The sequence below is a fragment of the Gossypium arboreum genome, chromosome 7, assembly GCF_025698485.1.
Source record: "Gossypium arboreum isolate Shixiya-1 chromosome 7, ASM2569848v2, whole genome shotgun sequence".
In the NCBI taxonomy this organism is placed as follows: domain Eukaryota; kingdom Viridiplantae; phylum Streptophyta; class Magnoliopsida; order Malvales; family Malvaceae; genus Gossypium; species Gossypium arboreum.
Genome location: NC_069076.1, coordinates 75,499,028 through 75,515,374, shown reverse-complemented (window position 1 = coordinate 75,515,374; position 16,347 = coordinate 75,499,028). Strand labels below are relative to the sequence as shown.

Sequence of the window (16,347 nt, the reverse complement as noted above, 5' to 3'; positions counted from 1 at the left end):
GATTTATTCATTCAACTTGTTCCGTAGAGATCTCTAAGTTATATTATTATCTCTCTCGAGACTAACAATGTCTAACCTTAGTTTGAATAATTGAAATCTCTTTCTAATTAACACCCTAGGGTTGCATTAACTCGATCTATGGATCCCCTTATTAGGTTTCACCCTAATCCAGCAAAATCTTGTCACCCTATCTCTAGGCGCGCAACCAATTCCACTTAATTATGACAAATTTACTTTTAGACAGGGTCTATTCCTCCTCTGAATAAGAGCTTAACTTGAATCAATATCCTGGAATATCAAAACAAGAATTAAGAACACATAATTAAGAACAAGTCAAATATTTATCATACAATTCGGATAATAATAACAAGATCCGTCTTAGGTTTCATCCCCCTTAGGTATTTAGGGGTTTTAGTTCATAACTAAAAAGGTAAACATCTCAGAAGAATAATGAATACAAAACATAAAGAAAAACGCAAAACTCTTGAAGGGAAATTGAGGGGAGATCTTCAGTCTTGATGATGAATCTGACTTCTGAGATGGATCAATTAGCTTTCCTTGAGCAGTTCCCTACTTCCTTCTCTGTGGCCCCTTTTCCTCCTCCTCTAAGGTCTATTTATAGACTTTAGAAAGCCTAAGAACCCTCAAAATTGGCCTTTTTCGAATTGGACTCAATTTGGGCTCGACAGGGACACGCTCGTGTACGATTACTTCGGGCCGTGGTTAAGCCTGTTAAATAGGCACGGACGTGTGGTCCACCCGTGTGAGTCGTGCTTCGATTCTGCCAAATTGACACGGCCGTGTGGTCTGCCCGTGTGAGGAGGTCCAAGTCATGTTGATTTAGTACGTTGGCCCATTTTCTCCGTTTTTTCCCCGCTTCTCATTCCTTTCACTCTCCTATGCTCACGTAAGTATAAAATATGAAATTAAGGCATTAGGAGCATCGAATTCACCAATTTTAAAGAAAAATCATCCATAAAATGTGCTAAGCATGGGATAGAAATATGTATAAATTACGGTTTATCAAATACCCCCACACTTAAGCATTTACTTGTCCTCAAGCAAAATTCTTAACTCATAATCAAAATAAATTCTTCTCAACTTATAATTTCTATCGATAATATCTCAAAATAATCCATAGGTAATCATACATTGAAAATTCAATTGAAAGAATATCAAAGTTTCAAACATTCCAAGTTGAGTATCTTATCATGAAAACATAGGTGTCTCCCCTCGTCTAAGTAATTACCTTTGATTCAAAATATCACAGAGTTTCACATCCTCACTAAAGATTCACTTAAATCACTCGAGGTGTTTAAGGATAATAAATGAAGCACTCAATAGTCAATAATGAAGAGTCATTACTATAGGCTTGCATGAAAATCAAATCTCCACCACTATAAATTGAGATGAAACATCAATCAAAAGGTCTTTAGAGGGTTGTAACGTGGCTTTGGTTAGAGGGTGTGGTCACAAACTGAAAGAAAGGGTTAGAATCGAGATTGAATTGAAAAATTGTCTAACTAGAAAAATGACTAGTCATCAATTGCGTATAACAGAGCTTTTTCTCAGAATATGGAATTTAACTTCTTTAGCTCAAAAGATCACTACTACTAATATGTATACATGTATTTTTTTTTCAGAACAAGTCAAATTACAAAATAGAATAAAACATAGCTAAGCAACTATTCCACTCAAATCTCGACAAAAATAAGGATCAAATTAATTTAGGGGATTTCAACAATAATGAGTTATGGGTTAATATTGAGGGTAAATTAATGAATGAGTTGTTAGGCTCAAGGGGGTTCACTAAGGGTTAATTGTGAAGGTAGGCTTTTATGGAGTGAGTGGGTTAAACCTAAGTGCCTTTATCATTTTGACATATCAAATCAAATGGTGTGGTCTTGACATGTATAATCAAGCAAGTTCTAGAATAACAATTCAATACTGACGCACTCATAGCAATAATAAAAGTGAGCATGAAAGAATTAATAGATGCTCTTGAAGGCTCAAGATCTCACAAAAAATTATGGCTTTTTGATGTTTAAACTTGTGGATTTCAATTCAAGATAATACCTAAACTTGGGGGAATAACCTAAAAGTTTTTAATTCTTCAAAAATCAACTTATCATGCTTGATTCCCTAATGTCTTAAAGTGTAAACAATCAACGTATAAATGCCTATGTTTTAATTCAAGATAGATCAATAAAAATAATAAATTAATTAAAATTTATTCTAATAGTGAAATGAGTGATTCACGTGAGAAAAAGACAAAATTCAAGGATTTCTAATGATGATATAAAAGACCCCCCACACTTAAGATGTACATTGCCCTCAATGTACAATGATAGATATAATGAAAAAGATAGATTCATAATCATAAGGTAATGAGAGAAGTGAAACTTCCTGAATGATGAATGAATTCCTTGAACTGGAGTTTTGGAGGATAATCGGTGTAAGAGTGGAGGAGGATACTCTGGTGGTGGTAGAGGTTCATTAGTCCATATGCGAGGATGAGCTTTGGAGCTCTTCCTGACTGTGATAAAATCAAGAACTCTTTAAGAGGTATACTGAAGCATAATTATTTGTAACGAAATAGCCGAATAATAAAAATGGTAAAAAAAAATTCAGGAAAAAAATAGTATTAAAAGGGAATAAAAAAATAATTTCAAAAAAAATAAAATGAATAGTAGGTGTTTATAGAGAAATTGGGGCACATGGCCGTGGGACACGCCCGTGTACTCTAAGCTCAGCTCGTGCATTTCGTAATTTTTGAAATTAGGTGCGTTGGTGTACACGGCCATCCTGTACGGCTGTGTCAATCTTCCTTCGCTTCTCTCACGCCCGTGTATGCAAGCGCATGCCCGTGTTATTTTGGCAGTTTCTCCCATAGCCATGTCGCACGGTCGTGGCTACTATCGCATCCCGTGTTTGGAAAGAAATTTTTGCCCTGTTTTCACACGGCCGTATCGCACGGTCGTGTTGTATCTCGTGGTATGTGCACGGTCTACAGCACACCCGTGTGCCTGGCTGTGTGGTTCTGAAAAGCCCGTGTTCAATTATTTGGTTAGTATGTTAGATTTTAAAAACTAAAATTTAAAGAAAGTAATCTTGTTAGTGCTCGGGTTGCCTCCTGAGAACCACTTATTTATAGTCTAAGCTTGACTTACCTCGCCATTGAATGGTCATGGTGGTTCGAGGAGTTTATACTCCTCATTCCTACTGTGAATCTCATCAAAATAAAGTTTTAGGTGGGTATTGTTTGCCTTAAAAGTGCCGAACTTGGGATGACTTACCTCGACTGTACCAAATGGGAAAATGCTAAGTACCGTAAGAGGAATTTCTTCATTCAGTTTGGTAGTGACAATGTGAGGATCTGCAGCATCTAATAAAACTTTATCTCCAACCTTAAGTTGATTTGGAAAGGTATTGAGCCTGTTCTGGCATAGTTTTGGTTTATTGTGTGTTCTCGATTTATGTGTCCACCATTCATCTAGCTCCTCTATTTGTAGCCTTCGTTCTTTATGAATAGGTCCTCTACTATTACTTGAAAATAGGTCATGTACTTTCTTCAAACTCATTTCCTGCAAAGTAGGTTCCACTATATTGTCAGTTTTAGTAGAATGGTTTAAACAATCACCTTCAATTTTCGATGTGTTACCAAAATTGCGAGCTTGAAGGGTAATTGTTTCGTCTCCCACACGAAGTGTGAGCTCACCTGTGCCAACATCAATAATCGTTCTAGCAGTTGCTAAAATGGGCATTCCTAAAATCAAATGAGTGTTGCTATCCCCCTTTATGTCTAGAATAATGAAGTCAACGGGAAATATAAATTTATTGATTTTAACTAGCACATCTTTAATAATACCCCTAGGAAATCTTATAGTTTTATCTGCTAATTGAATGCTCATCCTAGTCTGTTTGGGTTTCCCAAGACTTAGTTGTTTAAACATTTTGTAAGGCATGACGTTAATATTAGCCCCTAAATCAGCTAATGCATTATTAACATCTAAACTACCAATTAAGCAAGGAATTGTAAAACTCCCTGGATCTTTCAATTTGTTGAGTAGTTTATTCTGTAGAATAGCTGAGCAAACTGCGTTTAGCTTTACATGCGAAGCCTCGTCCAACTTCTGCTTATTTGTTAAAAGCTTCTTTAAAAATTTCATTGCGTTTGTCATCTGCGATAAAGCTTCAATAAACGGTAAGTTAATATGTAATTTTTTTAAGAGTTTAAGGAATTTACCAAATTGTTCGTCTGAGCGGTCTTTCCTTATCGCATTGGGGTATGGCACACGAGGTTTATATTCTGTACTTACCGGCTTTGGGTTATTTTGGCCGACCTTATTCTTACCTTTGCTTACCACCGTTTCTGACCTTAGTTTTGCAACTAACCCTTCCTCATCTTGAATGGAAATTGCGTTGAGTTGCTTTCTTGGGTTAGATTCAGTGCTGCTTGGCAGGCTACCTTGTGGTCATTCGGAAATCAACTTAGCGAGCTGTCTAATTTGAGTTTTGAGCCCCTGGATTGATGCTTGCTGATTTTTGAGTGCTGTCTTAGTATTCTGAAAATGAGTTTCTGACACCGAGATGAATTTGGTTAGCATCTCCTCAAGATTCGGCTTCTTTTCTTGCTGGTAAGGTGGTTGTTGAAAACCTGTAGGATGTTGTGGCCTTTGATTTCCTTGACCGCCCCATGAGAAATTGGGATGGTTCCTCCAACTTGCATTATAAGTGTTACTATATGGGTTATTTTGGGATCTAGAGTTATTGTTACCCATATATTGGACTTGTTCCTCCTTGATGCTAGGGTTGAAGGGTTGATATTCTGTGCATGCTCCTCCGCCATTTGAATCGCACCTCATCACTGGATGTACCTGAGTAGAACCACAAAAACCATCAATCTTTTTATTTAAGAGTTCTACTTGGTTAGATAGCATAGTAACTGCGTTGAGGTTGTTAACACCAGCTGCTTTCGTCGGCTTTGTTCTCATAACTTGCCACTGATAGTTATTCAGTGACATCTCCTCAATAAATTCGTAAGCCGCCTCAAGTGTCTTATTATTGATAGTTCCTTCAGCGGCTGGATCAATTATCTGCTGAGTTAAAGGATTCAGGTCATTATGGAACGTTTGAACCTGTAGCCAAAGCGGTAACCCATGGTGAGGGCACCTTCTTAAAATGTCCTTGTATCTCTCACATGCATCGTAGAGTGTTTCTAAATCCATCTGCACAAACGAAGAGATATCATTACGTAATTTGGCTATTTTAACCGATGAAAAATATTTTAATAAAAAATTTTCGGTCATTTGTTCCCAAGTAGTGATTGACCTTTGTGGTAACGAGTTCAACCATTGTTTAGCCTTATTCCTTAACGAAAAGGGAAACAACCGAAGGCGAATGGCATCATCAGAAATGCCATTAATTTTAAAGGTATCGCAAAATTCTAGGAAATTTGCCAAATGAGCGTTGGGATCCTCGTCCTGCAAACCATCAAACTAGACAAACTGTTGTATCATTTGAATTGTGTTAGGTTTCAGTTCAAAATTATTTGCAACAATAGTAGACTAACTATACTTGACTTAGTTCCTGTTAAATTAGGTTTAGCATAATCATACATAGTGCGCGGAGCAGGATTTTGATTAACAACAATTGCAGGAGGTAGCAGATTTTCTTAGTTTTCAACTATCTTCTCGATTCTAGTTTGAATATCGTCCTCTTGCTCGTTCTCTATATATCTTAAGCTTCGCCTTATTTCTTTTTGGTTTCTGCGAACTGTGCGATCGATCTCACTGTCAAAAAGTAATGGTTCTGACGGGTTTCTTCTAGTCATAAACTATAAGAACCTGCCAGAAAAAGGGAAAAATAAGAATTAGTAATAAAAATTAGAATAAAATTTAAATTGCAGTAAAAGTAAAGTAATAAAAATAGAGTGTTCTTAATATCTTAGTTCCCCGGCAACAGCGCCAAAAACTTGATACGTGATATTCGTGAGAGATTTTAAATATTTATAATGAATCATTCTTGAAACTAACTATTATCACGATGAAGGCAAATGTACCTATCGAATATTAGTATAGCTTTAGCAAGACCGGATTATCGAACCCAAAGGAACTAAAAGTACTAGTATTAACTTTCTTTTTATTATCTAGCCTAAAAAAATAAAAAGGGTCTTGTTTATCTAACTAATTAACTAAACCAAGAAATCACAGAAAAGAAATTTGGGGAAAATACTTTTTGGAAAACTCGATCGATTAAGACAACACCTAAGGAAAAATCCACCTAGACTTAACTTTTTATTTGACTCTGAATCAGACGATTTATTCATTCAACTTGTTCTGTAGAGATCCCTAAGTTATATTATTATCTCTCTCGAGACTAGCAACGTCTAACCCTAGTTTGAATAATTGAAATCTCTTTCTAATTAACACCTTAGGGTTGCATTAACTCGATCTATGGATCCCGTTATTAGGTTTCACCCTAATCCAGCAAAATCTCTTCACCCTATCTCTAGGCGCGCAACCAACTCCGCTTAATTATGACAAATTTACTCTTAGACAAGGTCTATTCCTCCTCTGAATAAGAGCTTAACTTGAATCAATATCCTGGAATATCAAAACAAGAATTAATAACACATAATTAAGAACAAGTCAAATATTTATCATACAATTCAGATAATAATAACAAGATTTGTCTTAGGTTTCATCCCACTTAGGTATTTAGGGGTTTTAGTTCATAATTAAAAAGGTAAAAATCTTAGAAGAATAATGAATACAAAACATAAAGAAAAATCCAAAACTCCTGAAGGGAAATTGAGGGGAGATCTTCAGTCTTGATGATGAATCCGGCTTTTGAGATGGATCAATTAGCTTTCCTTGAGCAGTTCCCTGCTTCCTTTTCCGTGGCCCTTTTTCCTCCTCCTTTAGGGTGTATTTATAGGCTTTAGAATGCCTAAGAACCCTCAAAATTAGCATTTTTTGAATTAGACTCAATTTGGGCTCGACAGGGACACGCCCGTATACGATTACTTCAGGCCATGGTCAAGCCTGTTAAATAGGCACGGGCGTGTGGTCCACCCGTGTAAGTCGTGCTTCGATTCTGCCAAATTGACACGGCCGTGTGGTCTACCCGTGTGAGGAGGTCCAGGCTGTATTGATTTTTTACGTTGGCTTATTTTCTCCGTTTTTGGCCCGTTTCTTGTTCCTTTCACTCTTCCATGCTCACCTAAGTATAAAATATGAAATTAAGGCATTAGGCGCATCGAATTCACCAATTTTAAGGAAAAACCATCCATAAAATGTGCTAAGCATGGGATAGAAATATGTATAAATTACATTTATCAATAAGTCCATCTGCACAAAGGAAGAAATATCATTCCTCAGCTTAGCTGTCTTAGCTGGTGGGAAATACTTTAGCAAAAATTTCTCGGTCATTTGATCTCATGTAGTGATAGAACCTCGGGGTAAGGAGTTCAACCACTGTTTAGCTTTATTCCTCAACGAGAAGGAAAACAACTGTAGGCGAATGGTATCATCAGAAATGCCATTTATCTTGAAAGTACCACAAAATTCCAGAAAGTTAGCCAAATGAGTATTTGGATCTTCGTATTACAAGCCATCGAACTGAACAAATTATTGAATCATCTGAATAGTGTTCGGCTTCAGTTCGAAATTTTTCACAGCAATGGTAGGTCTCACAATACTCAATTCAACCTCAATTAGAGTGGGCTTGGCATAATCGTACATAGTATGAGGAGCAGGATTCAGATTTGCAGGATTTATAGCAATATAGGAGGTAGTTGATTATTCTGATTTTCAATCATCTCCTCGGTAATAATAATAACATCCTCTTGCTCTTCCACTATACTCTGTCGGCTCTGCCTTGCTTCTCGAAGGTTTCTGTGAGCTGTACTTTCAATTTCACTATTAAATACTAAGGGTCCTGACGGGTTTCTTCCAGTCATAAACTAAAGGAACATGCCAAAAGCAAACAAAAGAAAAAATTAGAAAACAAAAATTAAACTAAAACAAAAATAAAATGAAATAAAAATAAAAATGGCTAAATTAATAAAAATCGAGTGTTCCTAATATTATAGTCCTCGGTAATAGCGCCAAAAACTTGATGGTCACTAAACTAACTATAATTACGACAAAGGCAACTGTGACAGCCCTAATTTGGCCCTAGTCGGAAAGTGGTTTCGGGATCACAAAATCGAGTCACAAAAATAATTAAATGTTATATTCTGTGTTTATTATATGTGAAAGTGCATGTGTGAAAATTTCATGCTTTGATTTTGTCATTTGAGAGTAAAATTATGAAATAGGACCTATGTAAAAATTTCTGAAAATGCTATAGGCCAAATTGTAGTGGCCAAATAATTTGTAGTGTAAAATAGGAGGATTTGCATGTCAAACCTCCCATTTTACATGTAGTGGCCGGCCATCATGTTGGTGGTAGACAACATGTGCAAATTTTTTTTTTGAAATTATGGCATGAGTATGGCACAAATATTATATGCCATTTTGTGTCATAAATTGTTGGGTAATTAGAATAATAAGAGTAACAAAAGGAAGGGAAGGAAAAGTTTTGTCCATCCTTGTTCATGGTAGCCGAAAATGGAAGAGAAAGGAGAGGAAAAGAGTTCTTGAATGTTCGGTCACTTGGGGAAGAAAATCCAAGGTAAGTTCATGGTGCTTTGAATCTATTTTGATGTTCATGGGTTTTTCTTGTTTCTACCTTAACCCATGAAGCATATTTTTGATATTTGGTTGTGTTGTGAGCATTAAGTTATGAATGGAAATGAGAGAAATGGTTGTTTTTTCATGTTCTTTTGATGAAAAATGGAGAATAGATGAAGTTGAGCCAAGCAAATGAGTATGCATGTGCCTTAGATGCTAAGGGGAAAAATCGGCTAACATGTTGTGTGTTTTATGGCCGAATGTGAACTTGGATAATATTGAGTAATGTTGTACTTTAAAATGATGAAAGGAAGATTATGCTTAAGTGAAGTTATAGGTATGTGATGATTGATTTGTGATATGCATGTTTAAATAACATGCATGCAAGGTATGTGTGAAAGAGTGAATTGGTAATAAATCTGTTTGGGACAGTAGCAGTAATGTGATTTTGGAAAATCACCATAAATTGTGGGAGATGAGTTAGAAGCTGAATAAATTATTTAATTAAATCTTAATGAGTCTAGTTTCTTATAAAAGAAACCGTGTAAACAAAATAATTTCTGATGATGAGATATTTGAAGTAATGTGGGACAGGGTCAGAATGACTTCTAGATCCTATGTTCTGTTTTTATAAAATCATTATAAATTGTAAAAAAATGGTTATAAGATGAAGTTTATATTCTTAGACTCCTTAATGAGTCTAGTTTCAAATGAAATAAATGAGAACATATTTTGAATTTTGTACAATGAGAAATTTGATTTGTAGTGAAGAGTGGTCAGATTAGTCAAATAGTGAAATAAGGGAAATTTTAAGAAAAATATGGTATTGATTGGCCAAACTAAAAATGATGAAAATTTTATGAGTAAAAGATATATGGGTCTATTTTCAGAGAAAATTAACGGAACTTGATTTGGAGTTTCGTAGCTCCAGTTATAAATGATTTAGTGACTGTTGCTCAGGAAGACAGCTTGCAGTGAAATTATGATTTTGTGGTAAACATTGACAAAAATTTGTTAATGAGTTGCTTATTGATTTCTTATAAGCTTACTATGACCATTAGGTGTGAAAGTTGAATATATATATATATATATATATATATATATATATATATATATTTTGAAAGTGATGCTTGAATAGTCGAATAATGACTAGTTTAAAATCTTTAAATTTTAAGCTCAAGAGCATAGAGGGGCAAATTCGGATAAGAGAAAAGAGAAAGTAATCGAATAGCCGTTGTAATCATTTGGCAACATTCGAGGTAAGTTCTTAAGTGTTTAAGCTTGATTCCTTTTTATATACCCAAGAGTTAAATTAATATGGTAAAGGGAATGTAAATTTTATTTAGTTAATGTGCCGAATATGTAATGATTTAAGGCTATAAGCCGATTATGGTTATTATGCTTAAGTTGAATTGGATTTGGAAATTTGATGCACTAAATGAGTGTTACAATGAATAAACTATGCCGTATATGTGCTGGTGGAGATATCACGATTTGTGATTATTAAATACCTAAAGGAAACCATGATGTGTATAAAATTATTATTATTAGTCCTTTGTGATAGCCGAATATGGCTTGGCACTAAAATGATTAAATGTGAACTTCGATGAGGTAAACCATTAAAAGTGTGGTGCTATAAGACTATGGGCTAATACGATATGTGGATTCGTTCCGTAAAGTAAATTATTCAGGTATGCGATATGTACTTAGGCATGTTAAATCGATTGGAATTGAATCATGAATGTGAATTGAGAAGCATAGGTAAAAATGCCTATGACATATATGTGAGTAAGGGTAAAACCATCGTAAATTATCGATAAGGATGGGCTATCTGCGGAACCATCTTATAATTGCTAATCTGAAAGGTTGTGTGCGAATCAGTGAGCAATATGTATATATTAGATGAATTGTGACCTTTTGGTTCTACTTGAACTAAGTTGTGCGATAAATAATTTATGCATATGACTTACAGTCGAATGGTCACTATGGGTTAAGTTTGAATGGTGAAATGAAAATGTGATATGTTGAATGAGATGTGTTAATATATGATTAAATATGCATGATATTTGATGTGCATCCGGGCTTAAAGACCCATGAGCTTCGTCTTTGGTAAAATATCCGGTTAAATCCCATGAGCTTCGTCTTTGGTATTATATCCGGGATAAATCTTACAGGCCTAGTGCTGGTATTATATTGTGATGTGTATTCGGGCCTTCGTAACTAGCAGGCTTCGTGCCGGTGATGTGTATTGGGGCCTTCGTGCCTAGCAGGCTTCGTGCCGGTGATGTGTATTCGCCGCCATTACCTAGCGGTGCTTCGTGCGGTGATGTGTATTCGCCTTCGTGCCTAGCGAGCTTCGTGCGGTGATGTGTATTCGGGCCTTCGTGCCTAGCAGGCGTAATGCCGGTGAAATGATATGTTATGTGAATTCGGTGTTCCTTGTAAGATAAGGGTTTAGCCGAATGCTAAAGATGAAATGATAGTGTATTGTATCATGCTTATATGGCCTAATGGCAAGTATAACATGTTGGTAAATATGCAATGTGCTTTTATAATCGAATGATAAGTTTGAAATGAATGTGAGTGAAATGTTATGCATAAGCTATCAAATGTTAAGTGTGAAAATGAGATGAAAGAAAAGTGTTTGAGATGTATAATTACATATACGTTCGAATGATGTTAGTACTCAATTGATATGAATATGTTATATGGAACTTGTTGATTTGATTATTCGGGCCTTTGAGCTTAGCAGACTATAATATCGGTAAGATATTATTTGGGTTTTCGAGCCTAGCAGGCTATAAAGCCGGTGAAATGATATTGGGCCTCGAGCCTAGCAGGCGAAATGCCGGTGATTTGAGAAAAGCCTATAACTAAGGTACCTTGTGCTAGATTGTCAAATGAATACATTTAATACGTAAAGTGGGCCAGGTACGCAGTATGTACTCATATGTGAGTTTGATTTGAAGTGAATCATAAGGGAGTAATGTGATACGTACATGAATAAATGTTAAAACTATACCTATGATCATGATACACCTGGTCAGGGTGTGAAAGTATGTGAAGGTATTTGATAAAAATATGTTATATGAATTCAGATTAAGTGTGATAAGAATGCTGAACGTGCATTATGTGCTTGTGTATATTCGGCCAGATGGCCATATCCCTAGAATTTGGCCTCTTAAGAAATTAAATAATCGAAGTATAATTGCGTTTATTTGTTTGCATTGCTTAAGACTTACTAAGCTTATGAAAGCTTACTCCGTTGTTACATTTCTCTGTTTTATAGATTGTTGACTTCAGTTACCTGCTCGGGTTGGAGTTCACTGGAGATATTATCACACTGTCGAGCTCACGTTATCGGTGTAAGTAAATCCTAGTATTTCGAGTCTATGGCATGTATAGGGTTTTAATGTTTTGGACCTCGTAAGTTCATATATGGGATAGATTGCATGTGAAAAGAAAAGTTTTAAATTGATTGAAATTTTTCAGCACGGTTTTTGTGTGATTGACTGAGTTTAAGTCAGGTAACACCTCGAACCCTATTCCGGTGAGGGATACGGGCGAGGGGTGTTACAGCAACACACCTATCAAACAATAGTATAGCTATGGTGAATAGGGAATATCGTATCCACGAAGACTAAAAGTACTAGTAATTACTATTTTTCTATTATTTAGCCTATAAATTAGGATGATTGTTTTAACTTAAAATTACTAATCTAAATTAATTAAGAACACAACAGAGAATGGATTAGGAAAATATTTGAAGATAACCAAAGAGAAAGACAATACCCAGGAAAGAATCCACCTAGACTTCAGTTATTATTCTGAATTTGAGTTAAATAGTTTATTCACTTGTGTCTTGATCTGTAGAAATCCCTAAATTATGTTAATATCTCTTTCGAGAGTAAAAACAACTGACTCTAGGTTGATTAATTGAAATCTCTTTCTAATTAAAACCTCTATTGTCGCATTAACTCGATCTATGGATTCACCTATTAGATTTGACTCTAATTCGATAGATTTATGTCATCCTATTTCTAGGATTGCGTGCAACTCCACTAAATTATGCTAGATCTACTCTTAAACAGGGACTTTTTCTCCTCTGAAATAAGCACAATAAACTTGAATCAATATCTCAAAAATATTAAAACAAGAAATAAACATACATAATTGAGAACATGTAGCACCCCAAACCCGGCCCAGACGTTATGGCCGGATCCGACATGCCACATCGAAGCGTTCAAAACATTTTATATTGTTGATCCAGAAAAACCTACTTAGTGTTTTAAAAGATAATTTCATTATAGGTTAAAGTGAATGGAAGCTGTGCACCAGGTAGGAAACCGGAAAAGAGGAGGTGAGTCTATCGGACTACTTAAGTAACAAGCTCCCTTCGGATCCAATCCTAGACAAGCACACCGCCATTGCCACACCTTAACGTCATGTATATTTCTAGGAAACTGATTTGATTAAGTCATTTTTAGGAGAAGTGATTAATTTTGGAAAATACTTTCATTGCGGAAGCTTTGTTTGTTGTCGTGTTATTTTGAAATCAATTGTTGTTTTTTTTTTAAAAGCGCTACTAAAGCTATCCAATTTCAACAGTTAAAATAAGTAATACCTATCTTAGTAATACATATTAAAACCATCAAAAATAATTAAGCGGTCTTATTACATTTAAAAACCCAAACCTCAACGTAAATAATAGGATGTCCAGTTCACCAGAAGAAAACCAAACTTTCAGAACGGGTGGCCACTCCGAATTCCCTCATAGCTCCAAGCCCACTATGGTTGGGGATTTCCTGCATGGATGAAAATAAAAGGGGCGAGTTTGGGGAAACTCAGTGTGTAAAGAAAACCCATTCAAAGCCCAACTCAGCTCAAGCCTATTGGGCCTAAGCCCATTCAGGTAACAGTGGTACTGGACCAGAGCCTTTTTCAGATTACAATAAACGAGGCCTTAGCCCCTTATTCAGATAACAGTATGGCCCATAGGCACATTTCAAAATACATGCAACATCAATAACATATGCAAGTCCATTTAGGGAGACTACTCAACCCACCAACTACACTCCACCTGTACCAGCCCTACACTCCATGTGGGGAATAGCTCGACCCACCAGGCCCAACACTCCACAGTTGCAGCCTTGCTGCTCAGTTAACAGTAAATTGAGGCAAAGCCTCCAGTACGTGGACAAGTCACTTTTAGTACTTCCTCCGTCAATATCCCAATCCCATGCATCAGATAATAACAACATGGCATGCAGTAAATAACAACATTTTGTCTACAACAACATGGTGGCTAGCCACTTCATGTAAAATGGGGGGTGTGTCATGCAAATCCTCCTATTTTGCACTCCTATTTATTTGGCCACTTCAATTTAGCCTATAGCATTTTCAAACATTTTCACATAGGTTCTATTTCATAATTTCACCCCCTTTTTCTTATGGAACAAAAATTAACTAAAATTGCCGGGTTCTATCTTAAGCTTGGGCCTTCTAGAGGCCCGCTAACATAATTAAACCTATGCCAACATTCACAGAATTCCCGAAAATTGGGGCGTTACAGAACAAGAATCTTATCATGTAATTCAGAAATCAAATAATAATATCCATCATAGGTTTCATCTTCCCTAGGTGTCTAGGGAATTTAGTTCATAATTTGGAATAAAACCATCTCAAAGTTAAGATAACAACAATACATAAAGAAACCCAATAAAACTTCTAAGGAAATTGAATGGAGATCTTCAATCTTGAAGGAGATCAGTTTCTTTAGTTGAATCCGGTGGCTTTCTTCGAGTCTTTTCTTCATTCTTCTATGCATGCCCTTTTAGATCTTCTTTTAATATGTATATTATAAACTTTAGAATGCTTAGAAACCCTAAAAATTGGGTTTTTTCGCGTAAAAGGGAACTAAGGTTCGAAATCGGCATGGGCTAGCACATGATCATGTGCGGCCATCCCGTGTGGAAATGCCCAGGCTGTGTGGATCCTAGAAACAGCTCTTATTGTCTGATTTTGGCCCGTTTTTCTCTCCTTTCGCTCCCCTATGCTCATCTAAGTATAGAAACATGAATTCAAAGGATTAGGAGCATCAAATTCACTAATTTACATAATAAATCATCCAAAAACGCATCATGAATGGGATTAAAAACATGTTATTTTTATAGCTTATCATATGTGCTTTCTAGACTTTTAATCCAACACTTTATAATTTACTCTAACCTAATACATATTTTTTTTATTTTCTAAAATAAACATTTATTTTTCCAATTAAATAACCTGGTAAAATTATGATGATTTTACCCCTCGTAAAATTTCCAAAAATATATATTTAATATTTCACAGTTCAACCTGTTCACTTTGACCTAATGATTTATTTTTATTTTCAAGCTTTAAAATAGCTTAAAAACATAAAAACATTCTTCTGATCATTTCTAAGTAATCCATGTGCATTTTCAAATAAATCATTTCTCATTTCCATTTCCATTTCAATTTCCTTTTTTTTTTTTGAGAAAACCACATTCATTTCCAAATGACTCCATTTCTACATTTCGAAGATGACTTCCTGCCAATCGTAGTTGTAGTTTAATTACATTTCAGCAATTAACGAGCTTTTTTTTTGACATTTTATAATTATTTATTGCATTTTCATTATTAATAGGCTAGAAATAAAATATTGATAAAATAAGTGCTTTTATGCAGTTTTTGCTATTTCGATGACCCGTAAGGCCAACTTGGACCTCGTGAGTTTCTAATGGGCTATTTAAGTGTGTCGGATGTCAATTCAGGTCTAAGAATACAAAGGATGATGATTGGGCCATGAGACAAGGAAGCCCGATACCACAACAAGGATGCTAAGGCCCGGAATACACTCGATGTCGTGAGGACGAGCTTCCTCTCATCACGAAGATGCAATGAATTTGGGAAGCATATCACGGTGGCAACGTTGTGATGAGCAATCTTCCTACAGCATGACGATGGGACAATGGCATGCCAAGATATTGTTGATTCTTCGGACGACACTTTTGGGATATTTCCTTATTTGGACCCTAGCATTTATTAGAATATTTTATTAATTTGTATCTAAGTGTATCAAGGGTTGAGTGGTTACCAAGTAGCTCGTTACATATATAAGCAACCTTAGGGTCACCGAAATTGGTGTGTTCAATTTTTCCTATTCAATTTTCTTTTTATTTTATTTTTATGCTCACTTAGTCGAAACTTTTCTATTCCAATGTGAAGACAATTGCAAGCAGAGATTGCACTAGCATCTCGCTTCAATATTTTCATGAGTTTTCTCCTATATCTTATTTTTTTATTTATATCTTCGTTTCTCTACTCAATTAGTGTTTGTATGAATAATTGAATAGACTATTGTGCTTATTTTATATCTCGCATGATTCAGTTAATAAACTAATTTAATTGTTAATTGATTATTTATATGAAATTGGTTGTTTATTCAAGAGTAGTATATTAAGGAGTGACGCCCCTGATAGAATATCGAGACATGTGAGACCAGAAGGGTATCCTGTCATATATAACTTTTGCCGAGTGATAAGACCAGGAGGGTATCCGTATGCCTTGGAAGAGACTAGAATGGTGACTTAGATGGTAATCCTTAGTGAAGATGAGACCATAAGGGTATTTTTAGCTAAGGTGGAAG

General features: G+C 35.6%; 1 non-coding gene across 1 annotated transcript; it reads left to right on the top strand.

Annotated features, from left to right (window-relative positions):
• Nucleotides 1–5,154: 5,154 nt before the first annotated feature.
• LOC128296142 (small nucleolar RNA R71) lies at nt 5,155–5,261 on the top strand. The gene has a single exon (XR_008286691.1). It is a non-coding gene; the product is annotated as a small nucleolar RNA R71 (small nucleolar RNA).
• Nucleotides 5,262–16,347: the final 11,086 nt, after the last annotated feature.